Source organism: Macaca nemestrina, chromosome 12 (assembly GCF_043159975.1).
Source record: "Macaca nemestrina isolate mMacNem1 chromosome 12, mMacNem.hap1, whole genome shotgun sequence".
NCBI lineage: Eukaryota > Metazoa > Chordata > Mammalia > Primates > Cercopithecidae > Macaca > Macaca nemestrina.
In genome coordinates this window covers 72,723,259-72,745,599 of record NC_092136.1, presented here as the reverse complement: position 1 = coordinate 72,745,599, position 22,341 = coordinate 72,723,259, and the positions used below count along the sequence as shown (strand labels likewise).

The window sequence follows — 22,341 nt, the reverse complement described above, 5'->3', positions numbered from 1 at the left end:
CTAGAAGAGCTGGACACAGGTGCCAGAAGAAGAGAAAAACTTTTTAAAAGTGAAAGACATATAGTTTTGTGTAGGCAGAGCTTCATAGGCCCTTTACAATAACTCTGTATCTCTCTCTTCACTTCCTCTCCCCACCGTGATCTCTGGCCAACAGATTAGAAACCACTGCTATAAGAATTCAGATAAGCCGGGAGCGGTGGCTCACGCCTGTAACCCCAGCACTTTGGGAGGCCGAGGCGGGCAGATTACCTGAGGTCAGGAGTTCAAGACCAGCCTGGCCAACATGGTGAAACCCCATCTCTACTAAAAATACAAAAAAAAAAAAAAAAAAATTAGATGGTGGCCCATGCCTGTAATCCCAGCTACTCAGGAGGATGAGGCAGGAGAATTGCTTGAGCCCGGGAGACGGAGGTTGCAGTTAGCTGAGATTGCGCCGCTGTACTCCAGCCTGGCCGACAGAGCAAGACTCTGTCTCAAAAAAAAAAAAAAAAAAAAAAAAAGAATTCAGATACAAGGAAAATCAGTGGTCTAAAAATGTTCTAGGGAAGGTAGGACTTTGGCTTGAGTTTGAAGAATAAGAGCAAAGGAGAAAATGGGTGTGGAAAGACCAGAAAAGGAAAAATTTTGAGAAGGCGCATTGAAAATTGAGAAAATTCTCCCTTCTAACTTTATGAATTGGAAGTGACTACTATTATTTTTTTAATAGTGTAACTATTAAAACCAGGCAGGCACAGTGCTGAAGCGTGAATGAGGCAATGGGAAGTCATGGAAAGCATCTAGGCAGCAAAGAAAGGTTAGATTTGGAAATTATGTTTTGTGGAAGTAGTACAGCTTAAAAAATTGTCCAGGTGTAGTGTGGCTCACGCCTGTAATCCCAGCACTTTTGAGAGCTGAGGCAGGAGGGTCTCTTGAGGCCAGGAGTTTGAGACCAGCCTGGGCAATATAGTGACACGACGGTCTCTTACAATTAAAACAAAACAAAAAACAAAACAAAAGAAAACAAAAAACAGTTGTTAGGTGCTCCTTTTAAACAATTCAAACAATATGAAAATAAAAATTACAGCCGGGCACAGTGGCTCCTACTTATAATCCCAGCACTTTGGGAGGCTGAGGCGGGCGGGTCAGGAGGTCAGGAGATCGAGACCATCCTGGCCAACACAGTGAAACCCCATCTCTACTAAAAATACAAAAATTAGCTGGGCGTGGCGCGTGCCTGTAATCCAAGCTACTCAGGAGACTGAGGCAGGAGAATCGCTTGAAACCGAGAGGCGGAGGTTGCAGTGAGCCGCAATCGCCTCACTGTACTCCAGCCTGGCTATAGATCCAGACTCCGTCTCAAAAAACAAAAAAAACCTACGTGCAATCTGACACCCTTTCCCCCAAGATAATCATTGCTAATATTTTGGCGAACCTCTTTCCTGAAATCTCTCCATGCTTATAGAATATTGTGTCAAACTTCACATAAATGTACCCGTGTAGACATGACGTTCTGTAATCAGTTTTTTTTCCCTGAAGAATAAATTGTGAATAGCTTTTCATATCAATAGATTTATATCATCATTTTAAATGGCTCCTTAGTATTGCATTGTATGTATATGTCACGCCTTATTTAAGCAGCACCCTATTGATGAACATTTACTCCCCCCATAATTAACTACGTCATATAACAACTTTGTGCATTCATCTTTTCGAAATTGTTCGATTATTTTTTAAGGTAAATTCTTGAAAGTAATGGAGCTGGGTCAAGAAGTATGCGCTTTGTTGTTTGGATTCAAGTTGCCGAATCGTCCTCAAATTTGCAGGGAGACCAGCGAGGAAGCTCCGGCATTAGTTCTGGTGAAAGACAACTGAAACAGAGATGGCGAGGGAAGAACAGAATTACAGGTGATCTAGCCCATCAGGGCCCATCCTCGGTGGGCTGGCATATTCCTTCCCTTTGCCTCTCTTTCACTTCTTTTTCTTAACATGGAGGAAGAACCGAGAACTGCATCTCCCAGCATTTCGCAGGGACCACACTCCCTGGGAACTGTAGTGCCGGGTCTGAGAAGGGTCCGGAAGGAGAACAGGAAGCTGAGAGGCATGCTGGGAGGTGTAGTCGAGAGAGAGAGAGAAAGAGAGAGAGAGAGAGCAAGAGCGAGAGAAAGCGCGAGCGAGCGAGCGAGCGAGCGAGCGAGCGAGCGAGCGAGCGAGAGAGAGAGAGAGAGAGAGAGAGAGTGTGTGTGTGTCTATGCAAAGAGGATGGAGACGTTGCGAGTACGGCCCCTTGGGGATGGGGCCTCGGGCGACCTGACTTTCCTCACAGGTGGTCTTTGAGTCTACAGAGTCTGCCAGCGGATGGTTGGCTTTATTCCATTGTGCGTGACCGGAGAGGGCGCGGCCCCTCTGCACCGGCCTGGCGGCGGGAGGCTCAGGCCGCGCGCGGGCTAAAGCAGGGCATGCCGGGAGTTGTGGTCCAGGCGCTCTGAGGCTGTGGGACGTGTCGCGGCGCCGCGCCGGCTCCTCCTTCCCTGCCCTTCTCAGCGGTCCCCCGCCTCCTCCCTCCGCCTCCTCCTCCCTCGCCCGCAGCCGAGCGTCCCCTCCCCCAACCCGTCGGGCTCCTCGGCGGCTACTGCAGAGGATTCAGAGCCGAGTCGCTGAGGAGGAGGAGGCTCCGGTCCCCGCGCGCCATCCGCCACCCTACTGGACACGGGCGAGGGAGCGAGACCGTCGCCGCCGTAGCCTCCGGAGAAGACAAGGGCATCGCCGCCTCAGCCGCCGCCGCCGCCGTTTTCGCCTGCAGCTGCTCACCGGTGAGGAGACTCCCCCCGCCACCCGGTCCGCTGGTCCTGAGCCTGGACCGGTGGCGCTGGCGAGAATGAGAGTGGGGGCTGCGGAGCCCCCGTGCAGGTGGTGGGGAGGGGGTTCAGGTCGCGATGGAACGGCGGGCTGGTGGGGGAGACTTGTCCAGGCGCTGGCTGGGGGTGGGGTGAGGGTGGGACCCAAGCATGTTGGGGGGCGGGCGACCAGGGAGGAGGACTTTTGATGGAGAGTAACACAACCTGGGACAGGAGAGTGGGGTGGGGGCGCCAGGTTGGAATTCGGGATGGTCTTGGGGCGAGGTGGAAGATGAGACTAGGGTGGGATGGCTTTTAATGGGGGAGGGGACTGAATGAGGGTGGTGATTTGGGTTTGGCCTGGAGCAGTTGACAGCTTGGGATCTGAGCTGGGGTGAGGGGTAGGGGAATGATTTCAACGGAGAGTGAGTGGCATGTACAGGGCTGGACAGGACCCTGCGGAGTGTTAATTCAGGAGGGTGGAATTTGGGGTAGACCTGGGGCAGGATGATGGAGGTGGCAGGAGTTGGGGGTGAGGGGCTTGGCATGGGTTGAGACCTGAGCTTGAAGTGGGTGTTTGTCATCTGGGGCTGGTGGAATTTGTGGAGACTTATGGAATAGCATGGGTTAGGATAGAGCAGAGGAGTGCAATTTGGGGGTTTCCTGGGGTGGGCTGATGGAGGTTGGAATAGGAGTTGGTGGAGGTGAAACATTCAGTGAGGGGAGTGTGATGGTGAGCTGGCAGGAAGGGGTCACATTGGAAGTCAGGCCCGAAATGGGAGGACAGGGATGGAAATAGAGTGTGGGGCACAGTGGGTTGGATTTAGGGTGATCTTACAATCACTGGAAAGGGCATGGTGGCTCCTTGGTTCCAGGGTCAAGGCAGAGGGCACATAAAACATCACTGGGCTGCATTCATTGAAAGGATAGCGGCAGGGGTGAGCAAAGTTGGGGGATGGTATCTTGAAGAAAATGTCCCTTGGCCAAGGTGGCAGAGGGAGTTTTGGAGAAGGACTTTCGGAGATGAGCTGGTAGGCCTGGGGAGGTGGTTGCTGATGGTGAGGTGGCACAGGGGAAATTTAAGGAATGGGAGACCTGGAGTTGTTGGTATGGATGGGGCAGAGAGGATGGAGAGGGACAGTGAGCTGTGCCGGAGAAGGGGGTGGAAATGGGTTGGATTATTTTGGAGATGAAGAATTGGGATGGCCTCCAAGAGACACATGAGGGTTAAGGGTTGGAATACTTAAATGGACAGCCTTGGTGGCTGTGGTTGGGGGAGAGGCAGTAAGCCTGTTAGAGGGGACTTTGCAGGGGACACAGAAGAGAGCATCTCATTCTTAGGGGCCATTTTAATCTGTTCGGTTGATCTTTTTGTTTGTTTTATTTATATTAGTATCATTTGGAAGTCAAGTCAGCCCAAAGGGTAAAGTTGAAAGGGGATTTAGTTAAGGTAGAATTAAGGAGGGGAGGGTGTCTTCTGTTATTTGTATATCATAAAAAGTAAGTTGGGGGAAAAGGAGCATACTTCCAAACTAAAGGTGGGAGAAGATAAACTGGAATGTAATAGATATCTTTCTATATAATATTTCTGCCTTTTCCTTTCCCCTCTCCTCCTGGTGCATTTAAAAACTATACCTGGAATTTGAAATTTAAATAGATTTGATGAGCTTGAGATAGTTAAGGGTGCATTTCTTGCTTGAGAACTAATGAGTAAGCCTGAAAAATATGAGACTGAATTTATTTTGTAGGTAGGCAACATGCACATAGGCAAAAAGAGCTTGGGTCTTTTTTATCCCCTTTTTAAATTGATTGCTTGAAGACGCCATTTGTTAGTGTCCTGGTTTGCAAGGCAATTAGGCCCATCATTGTATTGCAGGCTAATAATCCTGAGATGAGTCTTGGCACCACTGCTTTATGTAAACAGAGAGAAGACAGGAAATATGGAAATGTCATAAATATTCATTGGTGAGATGGTTTGGTACTGATGGAGTTTTTCATATGATTGTCTTTTGACATTTATAAGATTGAAAATAATTGGACTCTATTTCTAAAGATTGAATTTTCTTCCAAAGGAATTCAGGTGATCAGAATTCTGTCAGATGTGAATAAATAAAGCATATTGAGTCATTTTTATTTTATTTTTTAGGGAATGATGTTGATGTAGGTACATTGTATTAACTACAGAAACAATATCTCCATCTATTCATCAGAAATTTGATTTAAACCTTAGTGATATGCTCATTCTTAGGGCAGAATGGTGATAATGGAAGGTACGCAGGAGTGTAAATGGAGGGAACATCATTAGAGAAACAGTTTTCTGGACCTAATTGCATTAACTGTTATAATATGTTAAACATAAAGTGGCTGTTGATTAGAGCTCAGACTGAAAAAAAATGAGGAGGGATGTAAAGTAGATAAAATTGGCACCATTGGGATTGAAATAATTCTTTTTATTTTTGTTTAAGCTGCAGAGTTTAACTCGCAAACAAACCATTTTCCTTGGCTTTCACAATTGAGCATATAAAAATACCATTTAGAATCTTTTTTTTTTTTAGCTCCAAAATGGGCAGAATGATGGAAAGTTGGACTTATCCTTTGAATTGAAAGTGTTTTGTAATGAGGAAACTTTCTGTATTATAATAGAAATCAGGTTTGAGCAGTTACCTGTAATTCAATGAGACTGTAATCTAATGCAAGCATTTCCCTCATAACTTTACTCTGGGGTCTAGACATTGTTTTTGCAGATCTGTGGGCTTGGTCTAGAGGCTGGATGTTTATATTAAAGCCCTAGCTTTTGAGAGCCCAACATGAAAAGTAATTGCCTGGAAGAAATGTGTTGGTGGATTTTTTTTTCCACAGCCATGGTCACTTGTGTAGTAGTAATGTGTTTTTGTATCTTTACCTCATTTGATCCTCCAGATATCTTGGTGAGAAGAGAGCAGATGGAGGTATTGGTAGACAGAAGCCTTGGTGGAATGAATAGCCTGTGAGTTTAGGAGTTGAGTCCTGGATTCAAATCCCAGTTCTACTACTTGAAAGCTGAGTGATTTCAATCAAGTCATTAAAAACCTTGATTTTTATCACCAAAGTGCTGACCAAAGTGCTGGCTGCCAGCACTTTGGGAGGCTGAGGTGGGCAGATCACTTGAGGTCAGGAGTTCGAGACCAGCCTGGCCAACATGGTGAAACCCCATCTCTACTGAAAATACAAAAATTAGCCAGGCATAGTAGGTGCCTGTAATCCCAGCTACTCGGGAGGCTGAGGCAGGAGAATTGCTAGAACTGGGGAGGTGGGCAGTGAGCCATGATCACGCCATTGTACTCCAGCCTGGGCAACAAGAGTGAAACTCTGTCTTGAAAAAAACAAAACAAAAAAAAAACCCTTTTGGCCGGGCGCGGTGGCTCAAGCCTGTAATCCCAGCACTTTGGGAGGCCGAGGTGGGCGGATCACGAGGTCAGGAGATCGAGACCATCCTGGCTGACACGGTGAAACCCTGTCTCTACTAAAAAATACAAAAAAAACTAGCCGGGCGAGGTGGCGGGCGCCTGTAGTCCCAGCTACTGGGGAGGCTGAGGCAGGAGAATTGCGTGAACCCGGGAGGCGGAGCCTGCAGTGAGCTGAGATCCGGCCACTGCACTCCAGCCTGGGCGGGAGAGCGAGACTCCGTCTCAAAAAAAAAAAAAAAAAAAAAAAAAAAACCCTTTCATATTTAGTGGTAATGGCCACAAAACATTGTGAACATAATTAATACCACTGAATTGTACACTTAAATTTGGTTAAAAAGGTAAAAATACACAAAAAAACCTCAGAAACCAAAAAAACTGGCGAGGCACAGTGGTTCACGCCCATGATCCCAGACTTTGGGAGGCTGAGCTGGGCGGATTGCTTGAGCCTAGGAGTTCGAGACTGGTGAGGGCAACATAGGGAGACCCGTCTCTACAAAAAAAAAAAAAAAAAAAAATTAGCTGGGTGTGGTAGCCTACACCTGTAATCCCAGATACTCAGGGGGGAGGTGGGAAGATTGCTTGAGCCAGGGAGGTCAAGGCTGCAGTGAGCCATGATCATGCTTCTCTGCACTCCAGTCTGGGTTACAGAGTGAGACCCTGTCACACAATCAAACTTTCGTACTTTACAAGGCTGTCAAGGAGAACAAACCAGTTCATGTCCTGAAAACACTGTACATATATGAAATATCTGTTCACTATTTATTTAATGAATGTCTGCTAAGTGCCGGGGAAATAAAAATGAACAGAAAGTAGTTGTCAAGGAGCTTTTAGTGTCATGGGAAAGACAGACAAATTAAATATGGTGAGAAAAATGAGGCAAAATGAATGCTATGGTTAAATGTGAGTTTTGAAGTCTGCCTACCACTTAACTATTAGCTGTGTGACATTGGGCACAATGGGCTCATCTGTAAAGTGGGGATAATAGAATTAATATCATAGGATTGTTTTGAGGATTAAATAAGATAATCAATGGAAAGCATTTTTTTTTTTTTTTTTTTTTGAGACGGAGTCTCGCTCTGTCACCCAGGCTGGAGTACAGTGGCCGGATCTCAGCTCACTGCAAGCTCTGCCTCCCGGGTTTACGCCATTCTCCTGCCTCAGCCTCCCGAGTAGCTGGGACTACAGGCGCCCGCCACCATGCCCGGCTAATTTTTTGTATTTTTAGTTGAGACGGGGTTTCACCGTGTTAGCCCGGATGGTCTTGATCTCCTGACCTCGTGATCCGCCCGTCTCGGCCTCCCAAAGTGCTGGGATTACAGGCTTGAGCCACCACGCCCGGCAATGGAAAGCATTTAACACAGTATGTTTTTTAGTACACATTAAAAAAATATTAGTTGTTGCCTTTATTGTTAGAAAGATTGGCAGAGGCTAGAATGAATAGCCTTGTAGGCCCTACCAATGAGTTCTTAGTATTGTGGTATATATTAATGAGGTATTATTTTGTATTATGATCTCATGCATTTTTGCATGTGTACAGTCTGGGAAGTTTAAACAGTTCTTTAAATACCAAAGTCCTAAACAGATGTTAGCTGTTAGCTTCCTCATTAATGAAATAAGAAAAAAAATTATGCTTTGAGAGGTTAAATGACTTGTTTAAGGTTACACAAGTCAGTGGAAAAGTCTGGGTTACAGCCCCCAAATTCTAATTTGTCAACCCCATTTATATCTTTTTTTAAATTGTAAAATATGTCATATGTATAAAAGTATATTTAACATAAACCCACAACTTAAAGAATAACAAATTGAAGACTTTTCTACTTGCTACCCAGCTTAACAAAAAGGAGATTTCTAGTACCTTTAAAGCCTCTTGTGAGGTCCTCCTTGATTGAGTCTCCTACCTTCTCTCTCCCTCAGAGGTAAACAGTTTGCTAAATTTTATGTGAATCATTTCTTTGCTTTTCTTCATACTTTTACCAAATATGTGCATATCCCTAAACCATATATTTTTTACCTTTGCAACTTTTTATAAATAGAATTATAGGATAAATATTGACTTGCTTTATTCTTATTTATTCTTATTTTTTAACTTTTAAAAAAGCTTTATTTCTTCCACCATTAAATAATGTATGCTCATGATAGAAACTAAAAATTACAAAAAGTAAAAAGAAGCAAAAGTATTGTTTTTAGTCCCATTACCCAGTAACACTTTTTTTTTGTTTGTTTTTTTGTAGAGACAAGGTCTCATTATGTTGTCCTGGTCAAGTGATCCTCCTGCCTTGGCCTCCCAAAGTGCTTACAAATGCAGGCATGTGGCACCATGCCTGGCTGACAAATGCTTTTTGTAGAAAATATTTTGTGCCACATATGGCCTCTTGTTGTTCTTTCTCCTCCCTTCCACTCCCCTTCCCTTTTGTCTCCCCGTCTCCCTCCCTGTTCTTCTCCTTCCTCAAGCCCCTCCTCTTGCTTCTCCCCAGTCTTTCTTCTCCCTCCCCTTCTCTTTCTCCTCCTTTTACGTGGTTTTAAGAAAGTAAAAACTCACAGGCCATACAAAAATAGGCCATGGGCGGGCCATAGCTTGCTGACCCCTGGTATGTTAACAGAAATCAACTCAAAGTTGTAAAATATTGAAGAGCAAAGAGACTAAACCAAGTTCATATTTCTTGCTTTATTTTGTTAAATTTAGTTCCTTGGACAGTTATGCATATCTTTAGTGTTGAAAACAATGGTATAGAATTTTTTTGTCAAATTATGTTTATCTGAAAGTTTAACATTTTATTAAATGAGCCATTATTTTCTGTATGAAGACACTGAGGAAACCTCAGTTTATAAAGTTCCAGCACAACTCCTCCTCCTGCCGTTTAGGCAGGTGTCTGGGTCCTTTCAGAGTATGCCTATTTTATGATGATACAGGTTGTGCTTTTTCTTAGATATAGACGTTTTGAAGGAACCCTGAGATGATATATTTTTCACAGTAAACTTCAATCCCTGGCTGACTTGAGATTATGATCTTGATTTGCCTTCTGATCATGTCCCTCAAGCTTGATGATTTCTGCTAACTTGTATTTCTTTTCTAGCCTCTGTTTTATAATTTTTCTAAGTATTTTAGTTTTCTAATATGTCTTCCTCTATCTTTTCTTTTGTGTTGATAGCAAATGTCTCTATCAGTAAATAATAGCTATGCTACTTATACTTATGCAAGTATAATGGTACTATTTTATTTGATATATAGTTCTTAGGTTGGTCATGTGGCATTGTTTTCATTTTAAGGATGAAGAAATTAAGACTCTAAGAGGGTAGCTGGGTTCAGTGGCTCACACCTGTAATCCCAGCACGTTGGGAGGCCAAGGTGGAAGGATCGCTTGAGCCCAGGAGTTCAAGACCAATCTGACCAACATAGTGAGATCCAGTCTCTAGCTGGATGTGGTGGCATGCACCTGTGTTCCTAGCTATTTTGGAGGCTGAGGTGGGAGGATCACTTGAGCCCAGGAATTTGAGGCTACAGTGAGCTATGGTCACACCACTGCTCTCTAGCATGGGCAAGACTATGTTTCAATAAATAAATGAATAAAAAGATTCAAAAGGGTAATTTGTCTTAGGCCTTAAGACAAGTAGGGAATTAGTAGGGAAAGACAAAAGGTACCTAACATTTGAGTGTCTATGGCAGGCAGTATTCTGGGTGCTTTCTTTTCCTTATAGATAGAATTTAATCCTCACATTTCTACTGTATAAGGAATTGTGACCATTTCACAGAAGAAGAAATGGAAGCAACTGAGGCATATAATGATTCAACTAGTTTGCATTTATTTACATAGCTAGTAAGAGAAGAAAAACTCATATTTAAAAACCTGATCTGCCTGGCTCCAGAGCCATTGTTCTTTTTGTTGTACTGCATATAAATCTTCCTGGTTTTAAGCTGTTAAATCAGTAGTCTTCTTCCTTTTTTTTTTTTTTTGAGACAGAGTCTCGCTTTGTCTCCCAGCCTGGAGTGCAGTGATGCGATCTCCGCTCACTGCAACCCCTCTTCCTCCCAGGTTCAAGCGATTCTCCTGCCTTATCCTCTTGAGTAGCTAGGACCACAGGCGCGTGCCACCATGCCTGGCTAATTGTTTGTATTTTTGGTAGAGATGGGATTTCACCATGTTGGCCAGGCTGGTCTCGAACCCCTGACCTCAGATGATCTGCCTGCCTCGGCTTCCCAAAGTGCTGGGATTACAGGCATGAGCCTGCGCCCAGCCTAAATCAGTAGTCTTCAACCTTCTTAGGGTAGTATCTGGCTACTCTTTAGAATCACCTGAGGATCTGTTTTAAAAAAAAGACATGTGTCATTTCTACTCTGGACCAGTGTGAACAAAACTTCTGTAGGTGAACATAAGGTAGATGTGTGTATATTTATATAGAAAATATAAATTAAAAATAAATTATATTTAGGTACATAGAAAAAAATGCACAAAATGTATAACCAGCATTCAGATCAAGAAAGGGACATTATCCCCTCCTCCAAGGAAACCAACAACTTCCAGTACTGTAGATTATTTTCACCTGTTTATGACATTTCATAGGTATGACTGGCTTTTCCTATATAACATACTTGTGAGATTCATTTATGTTCTCGTATGTAGGTATAGTGTGTTCTTGCTTATTGCTATGTAACAACAGTTCTCAAACATTTTGGTGTCTTCATATTCATATTTATTGACGACTCCAAAGAACTTTTGCTTGCAGTAGCGCAGTCATGGCTCACTGCAGTCTTGACCTACTAGGCTGAAGCGACCCTTCAACCTCAGCCTCCTAAGTAGCTGGGACTACAGGCATGTGCCACTATGCCTGGTTATTTTAAAATTTTTTTGTAGAGACAGGATCTTGCTCTGTTGCCCTGGCTAGTCTCGAACTCCTAGGCTCAAGCAATTTTTCTGCCTCAGCCTCCCAAAGTACTGGGATTACAGGTGTGAGCTACTGCCCTCAGCTGCGTTAGCATATTCTAATGAAAATAAGTATATTATTCTAAATGAAAAAAATTAGAATAATATTTTACATTTTTAAAAATCTCTGGTATCTTATTGAATCTGCCTCTGCATTCAATCTGTTGCAGTTTGTTGTTTTGCATGGAATATAAAGAAAATTCAGTCCTGCATAGATAGGTAATTGGAAAAAGGAGGGATTTTTTTTTTTTTTTCTTTTAAGAGAGTTTTGCTCTTGTTGCCTAGGCTGGAGTGCAATGGCACGATCTCAGCTCACCGCAGCCTCCGCCTGCTGAGTTCAAGCGATTCTCCTGCCTGAACCTCCCAAGTAGCTGGGACTATAGGCATGCACCACCACGCCCGGCTAATTTTTGTATTTATAGTAGGGGGGGGGTTTCACCATCTTGCCCAGGCTGGTCTCGAACTTGTGACCTCATGATCCACCCATCTAGGCCTCCCAAAGTGCTGGGATTACAGCTGTGAGCCACCGCACCCAGCCAGAAGGAGGAATGTTTTTATGTAATTGTGGATATTCCTCTTTGATACTACACCAGTCATGTCCAGCCCTTTGAATGTGAGAACTTTTTTGCTTATCTGTGGTGGATATCATGAAAATTATACACACTTTTTTTTTTTTTTTTTTTTTTTGAGACGGAGTCTCGCTCTGTCGCCCAGGCTGGAGTGCAGTGGCCGGATCTCAGCTCACTGCAAGCTCCGCCTCCCGGGTTCGGGCCATTCTCCTGTCTCAGCCTCCTGAGTAGCTGGGACTACAGGCGCCCGCCACCTCGCCCGGCTAGTTTTTTGTATTTTTTCGTAGAGACGGGGTTTCACCGTGTTAGCCAGGATGGTCTCGATCTCCTGACCTCGTGATCCGCCCGTCTCGGCCTCCCAAAGTGCTGGGATTACAGGCTTGAGCCACCGCGCCCGGCCTATACACACTTTTTTTCCTTTCCTTTTCTTTTTTTTTTTTTTTTTAAGCTTATCAGCTATTGTTAGTGTTGGTGTGTTTTATGTGAGGCCCAAGTCAATTTTTCTTCCAGTGTAACCCAGGGAAGCCAAAAGGTTGGACACCCGTGTTACACCAAAACTTGACAATTGGTAGTTTGTTAAGGTTCATTGCCGTGTACAGTCTGAACCATATCACTGAGCTTTCATGCTCTGTTACATTAAAATCCATTGGTCTGTTTTTTTCTTTATTATTTTTTAATTTGCTTATTTCTCCAAGAAAAACCATTGGTCTGTTATGTACTTTAAATAGATCTTTTATCCATGCATAATTTTTGTAGCATTATGCATTGGTCAGTTGGAAAATATTGGTTCATTGAGTATCTTAGTCTGCTCAGGCTGCCATAACAAAATGCCATAGACTGGGTGGTTTAAACAACAAAAATTTATTTTCTCTCAGTGCTGCAGGCTAGAAAGAAGTCCAAGATCATTGTTCCAGCATGGTCAGTTTTTAGTTAGGGCTCTCTTACTGGCATCTAGATGGCCACCTTCTCGATGTTTCCTCACATGGTGGATTGGAGAGGGAGGAGAGAGAGAGAGAATAAGTGCGAGTGAACAATAAGTGCGAGTGAACAGGCAAGCTCTCTGGTGTCTCTTTTTAAAGGCACTAATCCCATCATGGCAGCCCCACCCTCATGACCTCATCTAAACCTAATTATAAATCATCTAAACCTAATTATCTCCCAAAGGATCCATTTCCAGATACTATCACATTGAGGAAAAGGGCTTCAATTTATGAATTTTGGGGGGAGGCAATTCAATCTATATTACTGAGTTATGTGGAGCTTCTTTTTTGAGACCAGGTTTCACACTGGAGTGCAGTGGTGCATTCACGACTCACTTTGGCCTCAACTTCCTGGGCTCACGTGATCATGTAATCCTGCCACCTCAGCTTCCCGAGTAGCTGAGACTTCTGGTGCAGGCCACCGTGTCCTGCTAATTTTTGTATTTTTTCGTAGAGATGGGATTTCACTGTGTTGCCCAGGCTGGTCCCCAACTCCTGGGCGCAAGTGGTCCCCCTGCCTCAGCCTCCCAAAGTGCTGGAATTACACATGTGGGCCACCGCGCCTGGCCATGTGCAGATCTGAATTGTATAATGTTTAAGAACCCACATTTATTAATATCACCACTCATCTCATCAGACAAGTCTTTTCTAATTTTCACTTGAAAGCTCAAATTTTATCATTGGCAACCAATACTGATAGTTGTTTTCGTTGAAGTGACAGTCTCACATTGTTCATTTTCAAAAAATTGTCTGCCAGACATCCAAGTCTGAATAATCATAATTTTTCTGCCAGTCGTTTTTTTCAAGTAAAAATGGTGTTTATGAAAAGAAGCAGCTAGTACAGCTTGCAGCTCAATTGCACAAGTGCTTTAGTGCTTTTCTTTGAGACAATTCTTGTACCTTAATATGCAGCAGAAATGCTCTGTGTGAGGCTGGGTGCGGTGGCTCACGTTGTAATCCCAGCACTTTGGGAGGCCAAGGCAGTTGGATCTCCTGAGGTCAAGAGTTTGAGACTAGCCTGGCTAACATGGTGAAACCCCTTCTCTACTAAAAATACAAAAATTAGCTGGGCGTGGTGGCTTACACCTGTAATCCCAGCTACTCAGGAGGCTGAGGCAGCAGAATCTCTTGAACTGGGGAGGCAGAGGTTGCAGTGATCCGAGATTGCGCCACTGTCCTCCAGCCTGGGCGACAGAGCTAGACTCCATCTCAAAAAATAAATAAATAAATAAATAAATAAAAAAGGAACGCTTTATGTGTACATTCCATTTTTCCATTTCTTCACACAATATGAAACAGATGTATAATTAGGATTAAGATTTAGTAAAATTAATACTTTTTTTTTGAGATGGAGTTTTGCTGTGTTGCCCAGGCTGGTCTTGAACTCCTGGCATCAAGTGCTCCTCCTGCCTCAGCTTCTCCAGTAGCTGGGACTACAGCTCTGCACCACTGTGCCTGGCTATAATTAATAGTTTTTACGACTTCAAGGACTTTTTTTTTTTTTTTTAAGACGGAATCTCACTTTGTCACCCCAGCTGGAGTGCAATGGTGCAATCTGGGCTCACTGCAACCTCTGCCTCCTGAGTTCAAGCTATTCTCCTGCCTCAGCCACCCAAGTAGCTGGGATTACAGGCGCCTGAAACCATGCCTGGCTAATTTTTGTATTTTTAGTAGAAATGGGGTTTTTGCCACGTTGGCCAGGCTGGTCTCGAACTCCTGACTTCAGGTGATTCACCCACGGCCTCCCAAAATGCTGGGATTATAGGTGTGAGCCATTGCGTCCAGCAAGAGCATTCTTTAATGAAACTGAAACTTAAGTTTTTTTTTTTTTTAACATGTCCGTGAAGAATGCAATGACACGGCCGGGCGCGGTGGCTCACGCCTGTAATCCCAGCACTTTGGGAGGCCGAGGCGGGCGGATCACAAGGTCAGGAGATCGAGACCACGGTGAAACCCCGTCTCTACTAAAAATACAAAAAAATTAACCGGGCGCGGTTGTGGGCGCCTGTAGTCCCAGCTACTCGGGAGGCTGAGGCAGGAGAATGGCGTGAACCCGGGAGGCGGAGCTTGCAGTGAGCCGAGATCGCGCCACTGCACTCCAGCCTGGGCGACAGAGCGAGACTCCGTCTCAAAAAAAAAAAAAAAAAAAAAAAAAAGAATGCAATGACACTATTACAGTTTGGTGTCACTGCCTTGATTCAGTATAGGATGATATATTTTTATTTGTTGATATGATTATGTTTCTAGGCTTTACTTATTTCTTATTGGGGGAATAGCTGATGTTGTCAAACCTTTACTAAAAATACTGTTTTGAAAGCCAATGTGAATGCAATTTTTTCTTTGCCTTAGTATAATAAAAAACCTTTAGAATTGAACAGTTTCACAACTTTGTCAGGATGTTAGAAAATTAATTGGACTTGGTGCTTACTTTTCTCCACGTTGTGGTTAAGGAAGGGTGTGAAGTGGCTTTTAGAGAACTATCCATAGCTATGCATAAGAGTGATTTTTGAGGTATATTAGATCTCCCTACCCTTAGCCTGGTACATTTACAATAGAAAAAGACAAAGGTACAGATGAAGTCGTAGGCAAATAATCTTGTATAATGACTTCGGTTTTTCACTATGATTGGACAGAGGAGAATGGAGAAAGAAGTAGTCTAGATAAGTCATAGTGCTAAACATTGTTTTATCTTCCAGTTAACACCCCCTGTATAGCCTGGAACCTTTGTTCTGGGGGTAGGAAATAACATTCATTGTGTACCGACATTGTGCTAGGCCTTGTTATCTTACTTAAACCTGACAATTTTTCTGTGTGTATGTGGCCATATTTTTTAGTTTTAGACATTTAAAAAAATGATGATGATGATTTTTTATTTTTTTTGAGATGGAGTCTTGCTATTGCCCAGGCTGGTCTTGAACTCCTGGACTCAAGTGATCGTCCTGCCTCAGCTTCCTGCATGGCTGGGACTACAGGTGTATGTCATTGCGCCCTGCTGTGGTGGTCATAATTATTTTATGTGTAAGAAAACAGAGGCTCAGAGATGTTGAGCCTATGCAGGCCCATCAGTGACTAGGGTGGGATTTAATCCCCAGACTTTTCTGCCTCCAAAACCTATGAGTGCTTTTTCCTGTGTGACATACTGCCTTCCAGAGACAGTGTCTCACTGATTATTTGTATATCCTTGATACTTGGAACCTAGCAGGGGCTTAGTACATTTCTGTGGAGTAATTGAGAACAGTGCTAAGTGAGTGAACCAGTTTTCACAGAGCAGGGTGTAACTCACCCACTCTGAGCTAATGTGCATGTTGGTACTACAAAGTATAGAGTTATGCAGTGATTTTGTACACTAGTATCTGGTCATGGTTTGTTGCTATAGGGAAAGGGTCAATCTCCTTTTTTTGTTTTTTTGTTTTCTTTTGAGACAGAGTCTCACTTTGTCACCCAGGCTGGAGTGCAGTGGCATGATCTTGGCTCACTGCAGCCTCTGCCTCCTGGGTTCCAGTGATTCTCCTGACTCAGCCTCACTAGTAGCTGGGATTACAGGCACGCACCACCATGCTCAGGTAATTTTTGTATTTTTAGTAGTGATGGGGTTTCACCATGTTGGTCAGGCTGGTCTTAAACTCCTGATCTCAGGTGATCTACCTGCCTTGGCCTCCTAAAGTGCTGGAGTTATAGGCGTGAGCCACTACGCCTGGCCAGGGTCAATCTTGATAATCTTGATGATACATAATCTACATAATCTTGATGATAAATGTAAAACTATTTAAATAATTTGGATATTTAGTAGTCTAAGAAATTTAATGGGATGAATTTTCCCATAGCTATTAAGAGAGTAAGCCAGAACAAAGTAGATGCAGTATGTATTTCTAAAGAGATCATCCCATTAATAGCTATGAGACCTTGGGTATGTTACTGCACTTTTCTGTGTTTCATTTTTGTAACCTTTAAAAGGGAAGTGTAGTAATAATAGTACATAATTCCTATGTAGTTGTGAGGATTGAATGAGATAATTCATAGAGAACTTACTACAGTGCTTGGCAAATAATTACTCAATAAATGGTAGCTGTTATTAATGTTATCTTTCTAGAGTGGAAGTATAGAATTTACTGTGACTTTCAGTATATGAAGAAGGAATAATGTTTTGTCTGTTAAAACACCTTTATTAGAGAAATTAAGTGCTGACTTTATTGGTTTTTGTATTTTGGGACCGATTTTCTGGTTGTAGCCTACTTGGTCTCTTCTTGGCAACAGAGACCAAACTGGCTATTTGCTTGGATTTCTTGGTGAACCAATGGAGGTATGGTATGACCTTTGACTCTCCATCGTTCTTTTCTTTTTTTTTGTAGAGATGGAGTCTTGTTATGTTGCCCAGGCTGGTCTTGAACTCCTGGCCTCAAGCAATCCTCTGCTGTCTTGGTCTCCCAAAGTGCTCTGACTCTATCATCTTTTTAAACTTTGTGGTGTTTGGTTGAAACAGATTGGATTGTTCTGGAGAGTTCACTGAGGTTGATAGTTCTTTCTCAATGAAAAATGTCAGTGGACCAGGCACAGTGGCTCACGCCTGTAATCCCAGCACTTTGGGAGGCTGAGGCTGTTGGATCATGAGGTCAGGAGATCGAGACCATCCTGGCTAACACGGTGAAATCCCGTCTCTACTAACAATACAAAAGCAAAATTAGCTGGGTGTGGTGGCGGGTGCCTGTAGTCCCAGCTATTCCAGAGGCTGAGGCGGGAGAATGGTGTGAACCCGGGAGGTGAAGCTTGCAGTGAGCTGAGATCTCACCACTGCACTCCAGCCTGGGTGACAGAGCGAGACTCCGTCTCAAAAAAAAAAAAAAAAGAAAAAAAAGTCAGTGGGCCAGCCATGGTGGCTCACACCTGTGATACCAGCACTTCTGGAAGCCAAGGCAGGAGGATCACTTGGGCCTAGGAGTTTGATACCAGCCTGGGCAACATAGGGAGACTCCATCTCTACAATAAAATAAAAATAAATTAGCTGGGAGTGATGGCACATGCCTGTGGTCCCAGCTACTTGGGAGGCTGAGGTGGGAGGATCGCTTGGGCTCAGGAGGTTGAGACCTCAGGGAGCACTGATCACACCATTGCACTCCAGCCTGGGTGACAGAGTAAGACAGTGTCTCAATAAAGAAGTCAGTGAATGTAAAAACACCCCTTTCTAAATTTTTTCTAACTAGATCAATCATCATTGAGGAGGTACAGTGTTTCTCCATAAATACCCTACCCCAGAAGCAAAAGAGTGTTTTTAAAAATATTTTTCTGTGTTTATTTACATTTTGATCAGGCTGTATAATTATGAAGGGAAAAACCAACACCCTTTAAAATGAGCACGTCTGAAAGCCTGCCCTTCAACCAAGTGTCACTGTAGGGACACTGTCTCCTAGGTAGGAGTTAGTATGAAACTCTTGACTTAAAACCCTTGAGTTGAGGTCCAGGTTTCCCAGTATGGTATCTGAGGTAGTTCAGGATCCTCTCCCCAACTTCCTGACCATTGTCATTTATTGTTTCTCCTCCTGGCTTGCACATTTTACCTCCAGTACTCGTGAAGTTTGCATTGTACTGTGCCTGTAGTTCTTCAGATGTGCAGTGCCTCTTTTCTCACTGTCTTTGGACGTGCTATTCTCTTGGCCTAGATATCTCTTTGTTACTGTTAATTGGTCTACTCTGATTTAGCCTTTAAGACTCAGCCTAGGAGATAACCTTTTCCAGAAGGTTTTCCATGATTTCCTAGGTTGGAATTGGGTTACTCTGACTGTGGTTATCCATTTATTTGTTGGTCTCTTCCACTTGCAGTGGACAGGAGTTGTATCTGATCATCCTTTTATTCTCAGAGCCCATCTTGGGACCTTGTACAGAATAGGCATCAGTAAAGACATGTCAGGTGAATTCATCATTTCAAACTGGCCTATTAACAGCTGTAATTTCCCGATGAGTCAGTTACTCCATGTTGCTCTGGCCTGAGTTTTGTTTTTTTTGAGACAGAGTCTTGCTCTGTCGCCCAGGCTTGAATGCAGTGGTGTGATCTTGGCTCACTGCATCCTCCGCCTCCCGGGTTCAAGCAATTCTCCTGCCTCAACCTCCTGAGTAGCTGGGATTATAGGCGTGCGCCACCATGCCCAGCTAATTTTTGTATTTTTACTAGAGACGGGGTTCCATTGTTTTAGCCAGGATGGTCTTGATCTCCTGACCTCGTGATCCGTCCTCCTTTGCCTCCCAAGGTGCTGGGACTATAGCATGAGCCATTACACCTGGCCTGGGCTGAGTTAGAGTGTCTTCTATCATTGTTGTTGCCCCTTGCTCCCTGCCCCTTGTGTTATCTCTACTCTACTTCAGCCCACTCTCATGTAGCTTTCCTTTACTCTTTGCCCATGGCTGGGTCAGTGGAGCTGTGTACAGAGTAGACACAAAGAGACTCAGAAAGAACTTGATTTATGACAGGTCCCTGGAATTTCACCTGGAATGAATGAAGATCGCATTGGTAAATGGAGAAACTGGGACCTTATGATTGCTTTTCTGACTCTTAGTCTAGAGTTCTTTTTTCTGCTTGCAAGTTTCCTCTTTATTAACCTTTGGTCAGTTTTAATTTATAGATAATGTAAAACGAATGCTATAAAACCAAATTGTATCAAATGCTTGTGCATTTGATTTTTACAACTGAAATATAAGACTTAACTGTTTGATGGTGGAAAGATTGAGACTTTAGGAAATGTGGGTTTTTAATAACTGCCTTATTAAGCCATCAGTAGTTTCTGGCAGGCAATTTTTTTTTTTTTTTTTTTTTTTTTTTTGAGACAGAGTTTCGCTCTGTTGCCCAGGCTGTAGTGCAGTGATGCAATCTTGACTCACTGCAAGCTCCGCTTCCCAGGTTCATGCCATTCTTCTGCCTCAGCCTCCCGAGTAGCTGGGACTACAGGCATGTGCCACCATGCCTGGCTAATTTTTTTTTGTATTTTTAGTAGAGATGGGGTTTCACTGTATTAGCCAGGATGGTCTTGATCTCCTGACCTCGTGATCCACCCACCTTGGCCTCCCAAAGTGCTGGAATTACAGGCATGAGTCTGGCAGGCAATTTTAATTATGATTCCCCAAAATATTTTGCTGATTAAAGTCTTTGTAGCAAGCAAAAATAATCACTTATGCCTCTATGCATTGTTTTAGTCAACATGGATATCAGCCTCTGTGTTAGGTTGGTTTTGATGATACACGGAGATGAGTTAGGTGTAGTTGCTGTCTTCAAGGAGCTCTCAGGTGCAACAGAGATAAGATATAAACAAATAAGTTGACTGGGTGCGGTGGCTTATGCCTGTGATCCCAGCACTTTGGGAGGCCGAGGCGGGTGGATCACAAGGTCAGGAGTTTGAGACCATCCTGGCCAACATGGTGAAACCTTGTCTCTACTAAAAATACAAAAATTAGCTGGGCATAGTGGCACATGCCTGTAGTCCCAGCTACTCGGGAGGCTGAGGCAGGATAATCGCTTGAACCCAGGAGGCAGAGGGTGCAGTGAGCCGAGATTGTGCCACTGCACTCCATCCTGGGCAATAGAGGGAGACTCCATCTAAAAAAAAAAAAAAGAAAAAGAAAAACCAAGTTACAGTTCAATGTTATAGATGTTATAAAATAAGTAGGAGAGAGAGGGTATGCAAACCTTTTTTTAGGGAAGAGTTCTTGGGGGAAGAGTAACCTGAGCTTATTTTTGAAAGAAGACTAGGTCTTATGTGTGGACAATTCTGTACATGGAGTTGGAAGAACTGAATTTGAACCCCAGCTCAGCTACTTACTAAGCTGTCTGACTTGGACAGGTTGTTTAAGTACTCTGCAAATCTCAGTTTTTTCCCATGTAAAGTGGGGACAGTCATATCTATATCCACCTTTGAAATTTAATACATTTGAAAGAAGCTCATAAATGTGGTATACAAATATTCAGTTTTTTAGCTCCTAAATATGGTATACAAGTATTATATTCTGTTTTTTTTCCCCAAGCCAAACTGTATCCAGCTGTATTAAAGATACTTTTCATAAACAATCATAGCATTTCAGGCAGGACATGGGCAGACAATTGTTAACAGTGTACAACAACTTTCAAACTCCCTTCTTCAATGGACTACCAAAAATCATAAAGCCACTATAAATCCCAATGAAGTCTTCATCTGGTGCTCTGAACAGGGAAAGTTTAGAGTGACGGTTGACATTTCACATTTAGCATGTTGTTTAACAACTTTTCACGAGCCGACCCTGACTTTCAGGAAGTGAAGTGAAAGTGACAGAATTTACCTGAAGATCCACAATCTAGTTTTTTTTTTTTTTTTTTTTTTGAGACGGAGTTTCGCTCTGTCGCCCAGGCTGGAGTGCAGTGGCCGGATCTCAGCTCACTGCAAGCTCCGCCTCCTGGGTTCACGCCATTCTCCTGCCTCAGCCTCCCGAGTAGCTGGGACTACAGGCGCCCGCCACCTCGCCCGGCTAATTTTTTTTTTTTGTATTTTTTAGTAGAGATGGGGTTTCACCGTGTTAGCCAGCATGGTCTTGATCTCCTGACCTCGTGATCCGCCCATCTCAGCCTCCCAAAGTGCTGGGATTACAGGCTTGAGCCACCGCGCCCGGCCACCACTGCTCTTTTGACAGGTGCCATCTCAGTGGCATCACTGGAAAGTCCAGATTGCCTGACACACTGGTAACCAATGATTAGGGGTCAGGTCCCAACAGATGTCTGGGTTTAAGGGAGTTAAGTCTAGCTGAAAGGTGGAAAGGGAGAAGAGGACATAAAAACAAATTTGTTTTTCCATACCACAGGCTTTTGTGCCAAGGTGGCCATGTGTGTCAAAGTCAGGGAATCCCTGCTCCTGGGAGCCAAGAGGAAGTCTCTCAAAACTAGAAGGGAAAGGTGTTTTCCCCACATCAATCCAGCTTCGGAGACATTCTATTAGTGACATATGCCCCTTCCTCTCAAAACAACAATGACATATTCTGTGTGTTAACAGCATAGCTTAAAAAAGTAAAACAAAATTCTGCATTTTTATAAAACTTGATTAAAAATAGTATTTCAAACTGTACAGGCACCAGAAGTACACAGTTAGTAAAAATGCACACACTTCGGTTGGCATCTCCAGCACCTTCAGCTTTCTGTGCCTGGTCTGTTTTGGCATCTCCATTTTCTGCAGGGTTATCCCCCTCCTGGCCAGCCTCAGCTTTTCCCTTTTTCCCTTTGGGTACCTTCTCTCCCTTCTTTGCAGGGGCCTTCTTAGGCCTGGGCTCTAGCTTTGGAGGAGCAGGTTTAGCAGACAACCTCATTCATCTTCTCTGTGGTTCTTCCTTCACGTTGGCTTTATATCCTTTAGCATCCCCTTCAGCCTTTCTCTCGGGCATGGTGGCGGTGACAGCGACGGTGGTGGGACGTAGGCACTGGGTGTGGGATGCAGCAGAGCACAGGCTTTAGTTGGTCTGGGGGTCGTTCTCACCTCTTCTTCTGGTTTTTGTTTTTTACTTATTCATTGACAATTATATTTTGACAGATTGTAGCATCAATTTTCTGACCTAAAGCAGAAATAAGTGAGGAAAAGATTAAGTTTATTAGTGTGTAGATGTCATTTATGAAG

At 43.6% G+C, this 22,341-nt stretch overlaps 1 protein-coding gene and 1 pseudogene across 3 annotated transcripts in view; one reads left to right on the top strand and one right to left on the bottom strand.

Annotated features, from left to right (window-relative positions):
- Positions 1-2,217: 2,217 nt before the first annotated feature.
- LOC105468719 (family with sequence similarity 168 member A) overlaps positions 2,218-22,341 on the top strand; it is a 201,602-nt gene continuing 181,478 nt past the window's right edge. For 2 of the 3 annotated variants that reach the window (XM_011719028.3, XM_071075256.1), the window contains exon 1: positions 2,218-2,789. The gene's annotated coding sequence lies outside the window, so the exon portion shown is untranslated. The remainder of the gene's footprint in view (positions 2,790-22,341) is intronic. The other variant, XM_011719027.3, reaches the window with a different exon arrangement.
- Positions 2,903-22,111, bottom strand: LOC139357693 (non-histone chromosomal protein HMG-17 pseudogene; annotated as a pseudogene).